This window comes from Budorcas taxicolor, chromosome 2 (genome assembly GCF_023091745.1).
Source record: "Budorcas taxicolor isolate Tak-1 chromosome 2, Takin1.1, whole genome shotgun sequence".
Lineage (NCBI taxonomy): Eukaryota > Metazoa > Chordata > Mammalia > Artiodactyla > Bovidae > Budorcas > Budorcas taxicolor.
The window spans coordinates 153,578,237-153,595,445 of record NC_068911.1 but is presented as its reverse complement, the minus strand read 5'-3'; the positions used below and the strand labels follow the sequence as shown (position 1 = coordinate 153,595,445).

Sequence of the window (17,209 nt, the reverse complement as noted above, 5' to 3'; positions counted from 1 at the left end):
GCTCCAGGAGTTGGTGATGGACAGAGAATCTTGGTGTACTGCAGTACATGGGGTTGCAAAGAGTTGGACATGACTGAGCGACTGAACTGACTGATGCCCAAATAAATTTACAACAAACATTTATAATGGCAAACAAAGAAACATAGCTCAGCGGAGAGCCCACCAGACCCGGGATTGGCAAGTCATGATGGATGTAACTTTAATTTCCTCGTTTATAAAATGGAAATTAATTTATTCTGGCAAGTAGGTTTGTTGTGAAGATAAAATGAGGGGCCTGACACCTAGCAGGTGTCCAGTGACGGAACCGATGTTGAGGAGTTGAAGGTTAGACCTCTACCCTCATGTCCTTTGGCATCATTCTCATGGTCTGTCTTGACAGGCAGCATCCTGCACGGAAGTAGGTGTCCAGCTCCCCAGAAGTTCTAGGCATGGCTTTCCTGGTTCCTAACACCTGAGGCTTTTCCGCAGCTGCAGCTATTCTGCAGTTGCTAGTCTCTCAGTTTTTCCTTCTCATTGTCGTTCACTTGTTAAGTTGCAGCTGACTTTTTGAGATCCCATGGACATAGCACGCCAGGCTTTTCTGTCCTCCACTATCTCCCAGAGTTTCCTCAAATTCATGTCCATTGAGTCGGTGATGCTGTCTAACCATCTCATCCTCTCCTACCCTCTTCTTCTTTGGCCTTCAATTTTCTTTTTCCTTCTCACCTGTGGGCAATTGCATACTACTGCATAGCAGTATACGGAATATATAATTATATATATATAATATATATATGTATAATATATATAATAATATCCTCCACCTAATTAAGAAGCAAAGAAAGACAGAACCAAGAACAAGCGAAGTTAAGCCACAACAGCAAGAGATAGGATGCTTATTTTAACATGTGCTACTTTGTGGGTTGATGGATTTTCGTAAGTTCTCAGAGGCTCTGATTTCTGAAACTGTATTAACTCATGCATCATTTTTTAAACAACTGCTTGAGTCAATGGTTCTCTCTTTGTTGATGCTGAAATTTGACTTCAGGTTTCCTGGACTTCTAAGCATCTTTGCTTATGTCTGAGTGGCACTAGGAATTGCGACTCGGATGGCTAAGCACCCACTTACACTTGCTGATCAACTGCTCCAGTGATATTCTGGCTTCACACATAATGTTCATTATGACATTTCTTCATTCTGTTCTGAAACGTAGACTCAGGAAGTCATTCTGTTCTTTTCTTTCTCTCAAGTCCTGGTGTGACTTTTTATCCCTGCCTACTCAGAGGGACACTTGTGTCTCATTTGTGGGTAAGAAGGAATTACTCACAAGGCAGATGTTATTTGAAAGGTAGACCTCCACAAAAAACCAAAAGTTTATTTTCCCAATGTTTTTACTTATTTAACTTTATGTTGTTGGTTTTTTTTTTTTTTTTTTTTTAAATTCTGGTGGTTATTCAGTTATTTTCTGCCTCATCTATCAGACGCATTCCTCATCTCCCAGCTGTAGAGCAATACACCTCCCACTTACCTGCCAGAGGCAGTTTTTTGACAATAAAAAATATTTTAAATATATCTGAAAAGAGAGAGAGTAGAGGAAGTGAGAGAGAACACAGCAAAATAAGGCAGTTAACCTTTTTATAAATAATTGGTAAATATGGGTGTATAGAAATTCCTTGTACTATTCTTGCAAATTTTCTGTCAGTTTGAAATTGCATCAAAATAAAGAGTGTTTTTTATCTTTTTTTTGGTCCTAGATTTTAAAATGTCACCGTATGAACACTTTTTTTTTTTTTTTTCCCTTAAAAACATCAGCAGCCTGGTTTGCACTAAGAAGTGATATTCCAGATGTGTCAAGCAGTAAGTTCAAGATCTGGCTGCAAAAACATTTAACTTCTTATGTGTAATAGTCCCCCAACTGAGGTTTAGACAAGTTTCTTTTACCAAGCATGCTGACATTCAAAACTCAAGAATTTATATTTTTGAGACAAAACAGCCTTATATATAATTTGTTTTATTTATGAGGCTTATTCAACTGTAGGTAGTCCTTTAGAGTAAGATTTTTCTCTTGGTAAACACTGCCATTGTTTAACTTCAGTCAAGATCTTTATGTCTCAGATCTTTCTCAAAATATTCCCCTTGGAAAAGTAATATTGTGCAGGGGAAAATGGCAGTGTTCTAACTACAGAATGAGATCAGGAGCATCTGGTCACTGGAAAAGGTACTCGTCATTGTCAAAACATTGAGACAAGCCATGTGATATACCCACGACATTCCTGAACCTCCACAAATATCAGATTTAAGATCTAGCAGTCCAAATTAGAATGTGACACTTTCAGACATAAGTGACAAAATTGAGAAACATATATCAAGCCAAAGCTATGCATTTGAGCAGTAGAGATAAAAACTGTGGAATGTCAAACACATTGGCAGCTTTTCATAGTTCAGAGGAGTGAAAGCAGTTTGTACTGTTGTAGCACTGTCTTGATTCTAAGTTTATTTTAAAACTGATATATTTTTGTTTTCCTCTTTCAATATATTTTATCTCCATGCATGAATTTTCATCAAACTTGGAAATAATTTTGCAAGTCAAATTTATATGGAATAAAATTCCCAGAGCATAGCAACATCCTATTTTAGTGTATTTTCAGCAATAATAATCCCTTATATGTGTGGTGCTTTGCCGTTTTCAATGCTTTTTCTACTTCAAGTATTATTTTATCTAGATTGTTTGCTCAATAAACATTATGAGATTCATCATGTTGTATGCAGTTGCAGTTTTGTTCTTTTGAATGAATTTAATATAATTTCTATAATGTCTATTCAGCTGTGGATGGATATTCGGGTTGTTTCCACTTTGAGGCTTTTGTGTATGTTCCTTGGTGAACATATGAATGCATTTCTTAGGCTAGTAGAATTGCTATGTCATTAGATATACATATTAATGCCAGTTTTCCAAAATGGTTGTACCAGTTTAAACTCAGTTGCAATGCATACAACTCACAGTTGCTTGGCTTTCTTGCCAATATTTGGCACTGTTAATCTTATCAAGCAGGAAGGAGTAGCTGAAGGAAGACAATTGCTTCTGTTGAGATTAGCCCAAAGCCTACATAAAATAAAACATTATTTGTTCAAAGGCATCAAAGAGCTGATGAAACAACAGGAACCAGAAGAGCCAAGATTCCAGAGAGAGAAGTGAGGAAATGTGAGGTTATGATGTGTAACTGCATTTGTTCCTGGGGAATTTGCAAATTCTTGGTGTGGGCAACAGTCTTAGAGTCCAGGATCTGTCCTGGGAAGAGAACTGGGCAATGGCAAACAACCAGAATTCTTTGTAGTTTTATAAAGCTGGAAAGATAAAAATGGAGACCTTAAGAGCCTCTAATGTATAGCCATGTTTTCCTTCAACACATTGGCTGAATTCTGAAGCTGTGTGAGATGAGAGATGAAAAAATTAAATTGGAAACATCTGAAAAGTAAAGCAAAATGCTTCTCAGTCCCATACAGTTGAGTAGACTAAGGTTAGAGTGTGACCACCCCACCCCACCCCAGGCACTGAGCCCTTGGGAATGCCCTGTTCAATTCAGTTCAGTTCAGTAACTCAATCGTGTCTGACTCTTTGAGACTCCATGGATTGCAGCACGCCAGGCTTCCCTGTCTATTACCAACTCCAGGAGCCTGCTCTAACTTATGCCCATAGAGTTGGTGATGCCATCCAGCCATCTCATCCTCTGTCATCCCCTTCTACTCCTGCCTTCAATCCTTCCCAGCATTAGGGTCTTCAAATGAGTCAGTTCTTTGCATCAGGTGGCCAAAATATTGGAGTTTCTGCTTCAGAATCAGTCTTTTCCAATGATTATTTAAGACTGATTTCCTTTAGGATGGACTGATTGGATCTCCTTGCAGTCCAAGGGACTCTCAGGAGTCTTCTCCAACATCACGGTTCAAAAGCATCAATTCTTTGGCACTCAGTTTTCTTTATAGTCCAACTCTCACATCTATACATGACCACTGGAAAAACCATAGCCTTGACTAGATGGACCTTTGTTGGCAAAGTAATGTCTCTGCTTTTTAATATGCTGTCTAGGTTGATCATAACCTTTCTTCCAAGGAGTAAGCGTCTTTTAATCTCATCTTCAGTGATTTTGGAGCCCAAGAAAATAAAGTCACTTTTTCCATTGTTTCCCCACCTATTAGCCATAAAGTGATGGGACCAGATGCAATAATCTTAGTTTTCTGAATGTTGAGTTTTAAGCCAATTTTTTCACTCTCTTCTTTTACATTCATCAAGAGGCTCTTTAATTCTTCTTCACTTTCTACCATAAAGGTGGTGTCATCTGCATATCTGAGGTTACTGATATTTCTCCTGGCAATCTTGGATTCCAGCTTGTGCTTTATCCTGCCCAGCATTTTTCATGATGTACTCTGTATATAATTTAAGTAAGCAGGATGGCAATATACAGCCTTGACGTAGTCCTTACCCAATTTGGAACCAGTCTGTTGTTCCCTGTCTAGTTCTAACTGTTGCTTCCTGACCTGCAACAGATTTCTCATGAGGCAGCTCAGGTGGTATGGTATTCCCATCCCTTTAAGAATTTTCCAGTTTGTTGTGATCCTCATAGTCAAAGGCCTTGGCATACTCAATAAAGCAGATGTAGATGTTTTTTGGAACTCTCTTGCTTTTTCAATGATCCAATGGATCATCCAATGGATCATCAATGGATCATCCAACAGACAATAAAGGACAGAAGTGGAATGGACCTAACAGAAGCAGAAGATATGAAGAAGAGGTGGCAAGAATACACAGAACTGTACAAAAAAGACCTTTGTGACCCAGATAACCATGATGATGTGATTACTCACCTACAGCCAGACATCCTGGAATGCAAAGAGGTGGGCCTTAAGAAGCATCATTATGAACAAAGCTAGTGGAGGGATGGAATTTCAGTTAAGCTGTTTCAAATTCTAAAAGATGATGCTATTAAAGTGCTGCACTCAGTATGCCAGCAAATTTGGAAAACTCAGCAGTGGGAATTCCCTGGTCTCAGTCAAATGATCTTAAGGGCTATGTTCCAGCAATAGCAGGAACCAGCGATAGACAAAGACTTAACTTCACAAAAATGGTTTCAATTGTATATACTTATTGGCGGTAGGTAAGCCCCACATTTTATGACTGGTAGAGGAGGGAGATAGTGAAGGACTGGAAAGTCTAGTGTTGCTGTGGTTATGGGGTCACAAAGAGTCTGACATGACTGAGCAACTGAGCAACAACAGAGGAAAGTATGACCTCATTCTAGAGAAGATAATCTCATATGAAATATCAAATATTATTTTTTATGCAATTGCTGTGCTGAAATTTTATTTTATCTATTTTTCATCTTTTTCTCAATTTTGTTAAAAATATTAATAGTTATTTATTGTTCTTATCTGTTAACTATAAGATTGGCATCACCTGTGACTGTTTCCCTTGTCCTTTCTCCCTTGGTTTTAGTCTTATTATCCTGTCTCTTGGTAGGCCTGGACTTTCTTGATGGAATATTGGACACAGGTCTCTGATCTCTAGCTTTCATTTTGCTGTATTTGCTTTGAAGTGGTTAATTTAAATCAGTTTAAGGTCTGTGTCTAAAAACTCTAGCATCCAGTTCACTTACAACTCTGCTGTTTCTTGATTTGGGGATGCTGTTCATTATTATGTATAGTAGCATGTCGATATTAAATAAGGTAGATTTTTAGATGACATTTTCCCTGCAGTGAGGATTCACCCTATCCTGAAGCTGAATCGAGGGAGTTCACCTCAATTCAATTAGGAACTGATGTAACCCAACACTATTTCGCAATCTTTTTAAATCTTGGTCTACTTTTCACCTCCAATTCCTGGAATGAAGCTTGCCAAGTTTTCCCATTCAAAGACTGTGTTTTCTGGGATCTCTTTTCCTGGCAGTCTGAATTCCAATTTTGTTTACCCAGTGAGATTGCCAAAAACGCTCTTCTCCTTTTCAGTTGCTTTTAGTAGATTTTTAACCTCTAACACTGTTTAATAAGGAATTGGCACATGTCTTACCGGGAGTACAGAGTATCAGGCTTGCTTCTCGTGCCTGTTTATTTTCCATTCTGTTAGTCCCTAAAAACCCTTGATGCCTCATTGACCTGTACTCTAGCTTTTGTCTTCCAGCCCTATGATATTTTCAAAGGTTCTGTTGGCCCATCTGTTTTTAGCAGTTACTTCCACTTGGTTTCACAATCTCTTACTAATATCACAAATTTACAAATGCTCTAAAAATGAAGCATATATAAATTGAGCTTGTTTTAATGATTGTCATTTTTTTCCTGGGATTCTTCTCCCTCAAATTCTGGCTGCCTAAGCAATTTTCCAATATTTTCCCACAGATTATATTTACATATATTCTATCTGACTTTTCCAGTTATTCTGTGTGTATATTGGTCTGCTATAAGCACATCAATCATAGAAACAGATGTCTTGTCACATTTGTGTTTTATTATTATTCAGTTGTGTCATTGCCCCCATTTTACAAATGAGGTAAAAAGTGGAATGAATATATGTGGTTTATCCATAGTTACACAATTAGAAAATGGTAAATCTTGGATCTTGAGTTTTGATTCCAAGTTTAGGGCTCTTTAAACCACATTTTAGTGATCCCTATTATTTTACTAAACTAACATCTGATCAGTGGGTGAGTATATTGCCTGGGAAGGGAGGGAAGTCGCTCACTCATGTCCGACTCTTTGCGACCCCATGGACTGTAGCCCACGAGGCTCATCTGTCCATGGGATTTTCCAGGCAAGAGTACTGGGGTGGGTTGCCATTTCCTTCTCCAAGGGATCTTCCCCTCCCAGGAATCGAACCTGGGTCTCCTGCATCATAGGCAGACGCTTTTCCATCTGAGCCACCAGGGAAGTCAAATTGAAAGTGAAGTCACTTAGTCGTGTCCAACTCTTTGCGACCCTGTGGACTGTAGAGTACCAGTCTCCTTCATCCATGGAATTTTCAAGGCAAGAATAGTGAAGTGGGTTGCAAGTTTCTTCTCTAGGGGATCTTCCCAACCCAGGAATCGAATCCTGGTCTCCTGCATTGCAGGCAGATGCTTTAACCTCTGAGGCACCAGGGAAGCCCAGTATTGCCTGAGACGCTCATAAAAGAAAAGGATATCCCTCCACCATCACTGAAGTTTTGATCCGTACTTATGGAATATACGGGCTTCCCAGGTGGTAAAGAACCCATCTGCCAGTTCAGGAGACAAAAGAAATCTGGGTTTGATCCTTGGGTTGGGAAGATCCCCTGGAAGAGGGCATGGCAACCCCCTCCAGTATTCATGCCTGGAGAATCTCATGGACAGAGGAGCCTGGTCGGTTACCATCTGTAGAGTCACAAAGAGTCAAACATGACTGAAGTGACTTAGCACAGCGCTGCACAATGGAACGCACACGTATACATTTCTTTTATCTATCTCTATCTACCTCTCTACATTTTTATTGGACCATGACTCTTCTAGTTTGGCAGTCAACTCTAGTAAATAATTTTATTGCTAATATATGTTCTACATATATATTTAAGCTTTGTTTCAATTGAAACATCTTCAAAAACAACCAAAACATTCATGAAAAGCCAGCTTTTAGAAATACATTTTTTTTTCTGCAAACAGATTCTTCCTTAAAAATTGTAATATATGGGCTTCCCTGGTGGCTCAGATAGTAAAGCATCTGCCTACAATGTGGGAGACACGGGTTCAATCCCTGGGTCGGGAAGATCCCCTGGAGAAGGCAATGGCAACCCACTCCAGTACTCTTACCTGGAAAATCCCACGGATGGAGGAGCCTGGTAGGCTACAGTCCATGGGGTCTAATTTTAAAATAACATAAGAAGAGTAATGTTTACAGATCACTTACTGGTTCCCCAATGCTTATATACAATATGTTCTGTATAGGTCATGTATTCTCATCCTATTTTATAAAGGAAGAACCCAAAGTTTAGGGATATTTTAAAAATATACCTGAAAATGCATGTTTATGGTACAATTAAGCCAGAGTCTGAACCACATGGACTGACCCAGAGCCATGTCACTAAATACTATTTGCATTATACCCATATATAGAGAGTAAAATAAACTCAAATTTTTTTCTTTGAATTTTAATTTAATCTATCAATGTCCCTTTTTAACTTTATATTTTGTATTGGAGTTTAGCTGATTAACAATGCTGTGATTGTTTCAGGTGGAGAACAAAAGGACTCAGCCATATATATACATGTATCCATTCTTTCTCAAACTCCCCCCATCCAGGCTGCCACATAACACGGAGCAGAGTTCCTTGTGCCATACAGTAGGAACTTGGTTATCCATTTTAAATATAGTGGTGTATACATGTCTTTCCTGTTGTTATCGACGGAGAACAAAGGAATTTATAGTTAAATGAGTTGAGTGTGCATATGTTATAGTTGCTGTGATGGATACAAAAATTCACAGAAACTTCACAGTTTAGTTGATAAGAAAAAACATGAACATAAAAAATAGCCCACTGAAAAATGCCATTAAGTTCTGAGTGACACAGATAAGAGATTTAGGAATTTAGACAGCTGAAGAGCTGTGAGCCTATTGTTGGCAATAACTGCACGGAGAAGGGCAACTCTTAGACTTTGTCTTGAAGGTCAGTGCCCCAGATAAAGGAGAATAAAGGTGAAGCAACCCAGATGGAGGCACTGCAGAGGCTCAAAAGTACCCGGTGTGTCCAGGCATCAGCACATAAGTATCAAAAGTTTCTTTTTTGATCTCCTTTAAATTAGTTTAATATCTTTGAAAGTTTTGACCTTCTCTTATTCATATATTTTAAAGAGAAAAATTAATCTGAGCTATTCCTATAGTGTAATTTGAATGGAATAACCAATACAATACTTTGCACCCAAATATCACCCCCCACAATGATCTTTATCATTTCTTATTCATCTATTTGTTAGAGTCCTTGATTGCTCCAATAAATGCCAATTCTCTTTGAAATGCATCTGCCTCAACACACTGTCTTAAATTAACAACTTATTTTGAGCTAATTTATGTATTTCCTCCATCCTTTGTTTTAGAGTATAAGGTATGCAGGAATATGGGAAGAAAAGGGAACGAATCCCATGAGAGACATACAAACACACAATGACCAGATCATGCGTAACATCTAAATCTGACCTACATCTTCTGAAATCAGCCCAGAGCATCAGGACTTGGTCAGTGAGTGCCAGCGTCTCTTTTTTTGCCACTAATCATTCAGGACTAGCACAAGGAAGCCAAATGTGCCTCCCAAACCCATGCCATGTATGCTCTACTTTTAGCTGCCTATGTCTAGCTGCCCCATACCAACAACCTCCAATCAGAGCATATTGAAATCTTTTCTTTTTTTCGCTGTTAAACTTTCCCACTCCCCTCAAAACCTCTGCGTCTTTGCCAGACACAATGGATGGTGGCTGACTCCCCAGCTATAGCACACACTGAATAAATAGACTCTTGCTTTTTTTTTTTTCTAATTTAGAAGATCTTAATAATTGAGTTCCATGTGTCTATGGTAGGGCTATGGGATCTATGATAAGGCTAATGGCAACCTCTTTCAAGAGGACTTATATCAACATGCTACACCTCCCAGAACTGCTGCTGCCAGTGCCCCGGACCCCACAGCAGGCCACTGTTTGGCCCACGCTTCTGATGGAGACTCCCAAGGTCTAGAAATAGTTCCTGCCCTCATGAATGGAGCTACAGTCTATTGGAGAGACAAGACTCCCACACACACATACAAGGAGAGAGAAGGTAAAGTGATATGATGACATAGGAAAATCCCGAATTGTGGTAGTTAAATAAAAGGTGTTTACAGTGGGGAGAGCAGTGGCTTCTTTGGAATGCTGGTTTGGGAAGATCTCCCCAGAAGTAAACTTGGCTGAGACTTGATGGGGAAAAGGGGAAGACTAGCCGAGAATAGAACTGATGAGGCAAAGAGGTGAGGATGAACTGGGAGGGACTGCGTGTGGTGGGCTCCAGGTAGAAGGGAGAATTTTGAAGCGAGTGTTCTTCCATTTTACAGATGGAAAAAGTGAAACTGAGAACCACTGAGATGTCCAGAGTTTCACAGCTTGTGTCTGGTTTCCCTTTAGGCTTTTCCTCCAGTTCCGGCCCCTTCAGGGGCAGCTTTCCTGGCTGTAGGTTAATAAAGGGCTTCTCACTACTGAAGAGGCAGGAAAGTTCAAGAACTCTTGGCTCTGGAAGGAAAGGAAGCCAAGGGCTCTTAAAAGAGTAGAGAAAAAGTGATGAAAGTTGAAGAAAGGAGCCCTGCAGGCAAGTGCCACAGACTTCATGATTTTGCCTCAAGGCAGCTTTGAATGAATAAGGAAAGAGGAAAAAAAAAAAAAAATTGACAGAAGCCAGTGTCTGATCTTGCAGAGTAGAAAGGTTTGACTGGAGCCATTTTCAGGTTTGACAAGTCTGAAAACTTTTTTTTTCAAATGTGTTGGTGAGCATGAGGAAGTAGTAAAAGAATTTTTTAAACGGATTTAATTAAGCCTGAAGCCAGGATTAGGTACTGTGCTATTTCTGTCATCATTACTTAACACAAACAAAATTATTTTCATAAAATGTTATAAATTTATTTTGGACTGTGTTGACCAAGTTTCAGCAGCTTGAGGCAAAAAAAAAAAAAAAAGAAAAAAATCTGAAATGGAATTATGGCTGTTCCCTTTTTGGGGGTGGCGAGAACAAGATCCCTGTTTTTCTCAGGGGGCTGTGTGGAGCAAGCCACAGGAAGAACCAGGCCATTCTGAAAACAGGATTGCCCCATGGACACCTGCCAATGCATCTTTCAGGGGCATTGGTGCCATTGGAGATATCGAAGGATATTAAAGTGCTGACAGGATCCATTAAGGGAAAAAACAAAGACTTATTAGAGCATTCTGAGATTCCCCAGGAGATGTGGTCTTCAGAATCCCATGCTGCAGACTGCCTTTGCACTCTATTTAGGGAGCTGTCTATTTTTAGTTTTCCTTAGTTGGTTCCTGGAAGTGTGTATCATTTATTTAACTTTCCTCTCTTCCCTGCCTCCACCTGAAGTAAAAAGAAAGAAATGACATGCCATACAATTACTCTCCCTCTTCTTTTACCTTGATGTCATGCCTGTGACAAATCCATGTTCTGAGAATGTCTTTGTTATCCACAGAGGACCTATTGCTATCTATTAGATCCCCAAGCAACACTTATCGTCAGTTGACACCATTATCATCCCTGTGATTCAGATATCCACATCTTGGGGAACATCCTTGGCTGAGAATCCACACTAAGATCATAATATTTAGGCAACACTAAAGTGAACACAAGTTTTTATAGAGTTGATTTTGTTTTTGTTGTCTTTGTGAGTATGTCCTGGTGATTCAGTGATTCACTGATCTCAGGGCTTCCTTGATTATAACATTTCCTTAAAATTATAAATACCCACAGAGTCTACTGTCTCATAAACCTGCAAAGCTGCAGAAGGAAGAGTGGCCTCAATTCTCTGCTTGGATGGAATAATCAGCTGTCATCATGTTTCTCAGAAGTGTCCCCTGATGCAAGTGAGGAGCTTTGGAGACAAGCTTGAGGGTCCCATCACCCCCACTGATAAATAATATACACAAGAACAACGTTTTTCCAGTGAGTTGTCATATGGGTCAGAGTGCACTGTCAAACTCCTGGAGTGTGGGTGTGGGTGGAGGGGTGGTACTTGAGGGTGAAGGACCACGCCTTTTCTCTGTGTGGAGCACAGTAGCTGGCTCTGTGGTTGTTCCATGATGTTATGTTACATGAAGTGAAGCAGAAGTGGAATTATGACAAGATTGACTATCATAATGCCTGTTGTTACAAGTTCATTAAGGAGCTGTTTGTCTCTGGCCAGCTCACAAAGCAGTATATTATAATACTATTATATATTGGGAGAGTAAAATTTAAGAATTTAAAAGTACTTTGAAACACCAAGTCTACAGAATGTTAGATATAATGGGTATGGGACTGTGTAAATGGTTTTGGGGATTCCTCATAGGGAGTCAGAAGTGGAAAGCCTTGGTACCTTTGAGAAGTTAAAAGGTGTGTTGAGAGGCACATAAGAATTAATGCAACTTTTGGAAGTATCAGTGCCCAAGACATAACTGTAACTCTGGGATTGCTGGCCTTCAACATCCTTTGTTTTTGACAGCTGGCTGTATAATAGGAGTACTCCTATCATTTAAGAGAACAGGAACACTAGGTCCTACAGGGTAAACACTTTGACCAAGGTCAAAACATTAAATAGCATCTCTTTATATATGCAACAATACTGGACAAAACTGATACCTTGATTCTTCTGAATTGTCAACATTTAAGAGTTTCCTCTGAGAACCCTGGAACAAGTAGGTCTTTTTGCTTCATGTTTTTCCTTGAGAATCAAAATGATTAGCTCTTCTGGCTACAGTGATTTAACCACATTCCCAATGACAACAGATATAGTGGCACGTACTACCTTTCTTCAGACTTCAAAACTTAACCTCTCTTTACATTTAACTCTAGGCTTCTGTTGTATCATGCTGATGGAGACATTTACTGTTTCCACCTGTACAGAATTTCTTCTTCTTTCTTGGATAACAAATCCCTTCCCTTTTCCTTTTGTAAATTGCCACTTCACCTCCTGGTGGAATTGTCAATCATAATCTCATGGACGACTAATAACCATATTCCAGACCAAGGGCATAGTTATTGGTTTAGGGTAGGTATGTGACCTGAGTGAGGCCAATCAATCCTTCAACATAATCATTTTGGGTGGTCAAACAAAGGAGATGCTCTCTCTTTCTGACACATGAATCCGGAGGTACTTGAGTCTATTTTTGCAACCACATGGAGGGATCCTGCTTGACAATAACACCAACTCATAGGAAATGGGACAGCAGACAGAAAGGGAGAGATAGAGGAGAGAAGGAAGAGAAGAGACAAAGAAAGATGTTCTGATGACATGTTTTGAATTCCGAAACATGCAGCCACTTGAAACCACTCTATCTATCTACCTATCCATCTATCTATTTTAGCACAGTTTGAGTTGGATTTTGCTAATGCAAACAAACATGTCTTGATTAAAATATATGCCTGGTATAATAGACAAATATCCATGTTGAATTCTCAAAATAACATACACTAAATAGCATGTTGAATACATATATTTTTTCAACATATATTGAAATATATGTGCTAAATAATAGAGTATCTAATACAGGTGCTCAGTAAAGCTGTGTTGAATGAATGAATGAAGCCTACTCAGTGCGGAAATGATAGTTATAAGTTTCCTCAGAGTCTAGTGAATCGGATTGAGAAAGGCCATCCTCTGAAATGGAAACTACTAAAACCTAGCCTGCTATGTATAGAATGCAACACACACTAATATATGTTTTAAAAGTGTAACTGATGAGATTAGGTGATGTACTGAACCCAGTGAAGAAGATAGGGCATTTTCATGAAAACCTGCTAGCAGTACAACAGGATTGTAACGTAATGGAGAAAGCTACTTGCCTTCCTCTTACAGAAAAGAAATGAACTAAATTAGGAAGGAAAGACAGCAGCAAGTGCTAACGTGTTCCCACATACTTTGTTACAGTTGAAAGAGAAATTTAACCAGCATTCTCAGGAATATAGGTGTATGACCAGATCCCTTTCTCTAACTCTGTACTCATAAGCAATCTTTGGTAGATATACGAGTTTAATCAGGGTCAGCTTCATGGGCTTGTGACCCATGCAGTTATGCAAGGCCCTCACTTTCAGGTGGGCCCTGAGCTTGGCTTAATGCTGTACTGTGCATTAAGTTCTTCATTATTTTGAAAAAAGGCTCTGCATTTTCATTTTGCACTTGGGCTTCCCTGGTAGCTCAAATGGTAAAGAATTTGCCTGCAGTGCAGGAGAGTCGGGTTCAATCCTTGGGTTGAGGAGCTTCCCTGGAGAAGGGAATGGCAACCAATTCCAGTATTCCTGCCTGGAGAGTTCCATGGACAGAGGAGCCTGGCGGGCCACAGTCCATGGGGTCACAAAGAGTCAGACACAACCAAGAGACTAACACACTTGTCAATTATGTAGTTCATCCTGAGTCTAATTTGTGGTTATGTTTCTCATTGAAAATTAATAAAATGGAATTTTATATTATCAATATTCTTTAATGAGTTTATTTAATTAAAGGTGGTTTGACACCAAATATTAAAAATCACAAGAAAGGTTTATACAATTGATTCTGAACCTTTAGAACTGAGAATCAGAACCCAAAATGTGGCAGAGTAAATGTCCATAGTACGTACAGTTACGACTTAGAAAGTCCTATGCAAAAAGGCTAAACATTTAGAATCTGTTTAGCCTCAAAGTAAAGTATAAATATAGGTACCACTAGCTTATGATGAACAGAAAGGTAAAAATGATCCCTTCAAAACAGCAGAGTGATTGCAAATAGATATGTTGTCTTCCATAGCTTTATATTATTTTGTTATTTTAAATTTTATAAATATAGCTATTTCTTAGAACTTTAGATTATTTCTAGATTATTTGCAAACAACAAACAAACAAAAAGCAAAAGCTCTCCTAAGAAGATGCTTCAGGGAATCAAACATTTGTAGACAATATCACAGTTTCTTTAAAAAAATGAGCTCACTGATAGAGGGTCTCTATCACGAAAATGTTTTGACTCAGCACTGATTAGATTTTAAAGGTTTCTTTATAGCTTTGTTCTATACAGTAAGGAAATCATCACACTTTCGGTTCAAGATGAGAACCTGACAAACAACTATAACCTCAACTATTGAAATACATTTTTAAAGATGTTTATGCATTATTCAGTAAGCTACCTTGAATCAAACATGTAAGAGCTTATGAAACAAAAAAATATAATATATATTCAATGTTATCATTAGATGGTAGACTTTATTTGTTATCCTAATTCCATTTTACATTTAGAAAATAAAAATCATCATGAATATTTAATACATTTGCTATAACAGAGGTAAAAGGCCAACATTATTATTGTAAGATTGTAAAGCTCAGAACTATTTAACTTTAATGGAGCTGTTGTTTTTATATTGCTGCACCATCTTTTTTCATTGGAATGGGCTAAAATGTTAGCAGATTGTTGCCAAGAGTCTGAGAAACAACTCTTTCTCTTTGAATATACTGTTCTTAAGGTCAATACATTTGTTTGAAAACTAGATTCCCCAATTTTTGTGGATTGTTTGGTCATTATGCATATTGTCCACTCCTTAGAAAGGATTAATGTGTTCACATATGAAAATAGCACATCTTCAGCTTTTTAAAGTAAAATGCAAGCTAAAAACAAACATGCAACGCAAGATTTACCTTAGTTCACTTCCCAGTAATTCATTTATTTAGCCTTACAGTTTTTAAAATATTAACGAATGTCTACTTACTCTGCAAGTATTTAAAGGAGATATCAATCTGTTCCAAGTGAACGTGTTAGTCACTCAGTTGTGTCCGACACTTTGAGACCCTGTAGACTGTAGCCTGCCACATTCCTCTGTCCATGGACTTCTCCAGGAAAGATTACTGCAGTGGGTAGCCATTCCCATCACCAAAGGATCTTCCAGACTCAAGGATAGAAACCAGAGACCACAAATTGATGCTTTAGGAACTGATGTTTATTTGTTTGCTTGTGTTCTTATTTGCATTTGAAAGGAGAACTTACCTGGTAACAGGCCTAGCTATCTTGGGGTGCCCTCAGGAGCAGGTTTCTGTAGAAGATGAAGGAATTTTAGCCCATAGATTATTAGCCCATGGGAGCCATGGGGAAGAATTTAACTATGGAGGGTTATATTTGGGGAATCAAAGGAAACATATTTGGTATAGATTTCCTAGCTTGTGTTACTGGTTCTAATTGTAGAATTTAAAAAGGGGTATTGATTTTGTTTGCTTTTTTTATATGCTTCTGTTTAAGAAAATATAAGCATCCATTAGTTTATGCAATATATATAATCATTGAGTTCTTGTCCCAAAGGATGCCAGTGATAATGAGGAGAAATAAATGCTATTCTGGCCAGTGTAGTTCAATCCAAACTATCTTGGAGAAATATGATTTCAGCAAGCCCAGTAGAAGCATGGGTGTGACATTGCATTCTATATCATATCTGAGTATGAAATAGAATGAGCAGTTTTCTCATTTCTAATGTGAGAACATAATTACTTATTTCATAGTATTTTTGTAAAGATAAGAAAATAATTAATAAAAACAGAATAAGCAAAACAATTCAATGAACTGAGCAAATATTTGTGTTAGATAGGATTTCCCAGTGGCTCAGACAGTAAAGAATCTGCCTGAAGTGCAGGAGACCTGGGTTTAGTCTCCTGGTGAGGAAGATCCCCTGCAGAAGGGTATGGCAATCCACTCCAGTATCCTTGCCTGGGGAATTCCATGGACAGAGGAGGCTGACAGGTTACAGCCCATGGGGTATCAAAGAGTCAGATAGGACTGAGTGACTAACAGACACACACACACACACACACACACACACACACACACACGGGCACGGGCACACATTTATGACTATACATAAAGACATTTATATCCACTGATCAACAAAATCAAGCTATCTCTGAATAACAATATACTATAATGTGTGTTTTGGAAACCTCACAATTGAAGACTACCAAAATTTCAGTCCTGCTGAGCCCATCCATGATTTTGATAACTCAAAGAATTTCATGAGAGCAGTAAGTAGATACCCAGAGCCCAGGGAACCAAGCTTTGTTTGAATTTAATGCTAGGTCCGGTCCATTCTTCAGCCACATAAAAATAAGACAGACATTTTTTTCACTTGCTAATGCCCAGAGAATGGTGAATGCCCTGTAGCACGTACAGAAAGACAGGAACCCACTTAAACTCATCATCATTATAGGGGGGACCCTAACTCAGGGTTTATGTAGAGACACATGTACCCTGAGCAAGACCATTATATTAGCAACTGCAAATCATGCAAACAGTAGAGGAGTTGAGAAATAAGTTTTATTCTTAGCTTTATTGGGGAATACTTGAAAGATAAAATTGTAAGATATTAAAGTGTGCCATGTGATACTATCTCTCTCTCTTTACATATACATATCATGCTGCTGCTGCTAAGTCGCTTCAGTTGTGTCCGACTCTGTGCGACCCCATAGACAGCAGCCCACCAGGCTCCACGATCCCTGGGATTGTCCAGGCAAGAACACTGGAGTG

The 17,209-nt window shown here is 38.7% G+C and overlaps 1 non-coding gene across 1 annotated transcript; it reads right to left on the bottom strand.

Moving 5' to 3' along the window:
- Nucleotides 1-6,820: 6,820 nt before the first annotated feature.
- On the bottom strand, nucleotides 6,821-6,892 carry TRNAH-AUG (transfer RNA histidin (anticodon AUG)). The gene has a single exon. It is a non-coding gene; the product is annotated as a tRNA-His (tRNA).
- Between the last annotated feature and the right edge of the window lie 10,317 nt (nucleotides 6,893-17,209).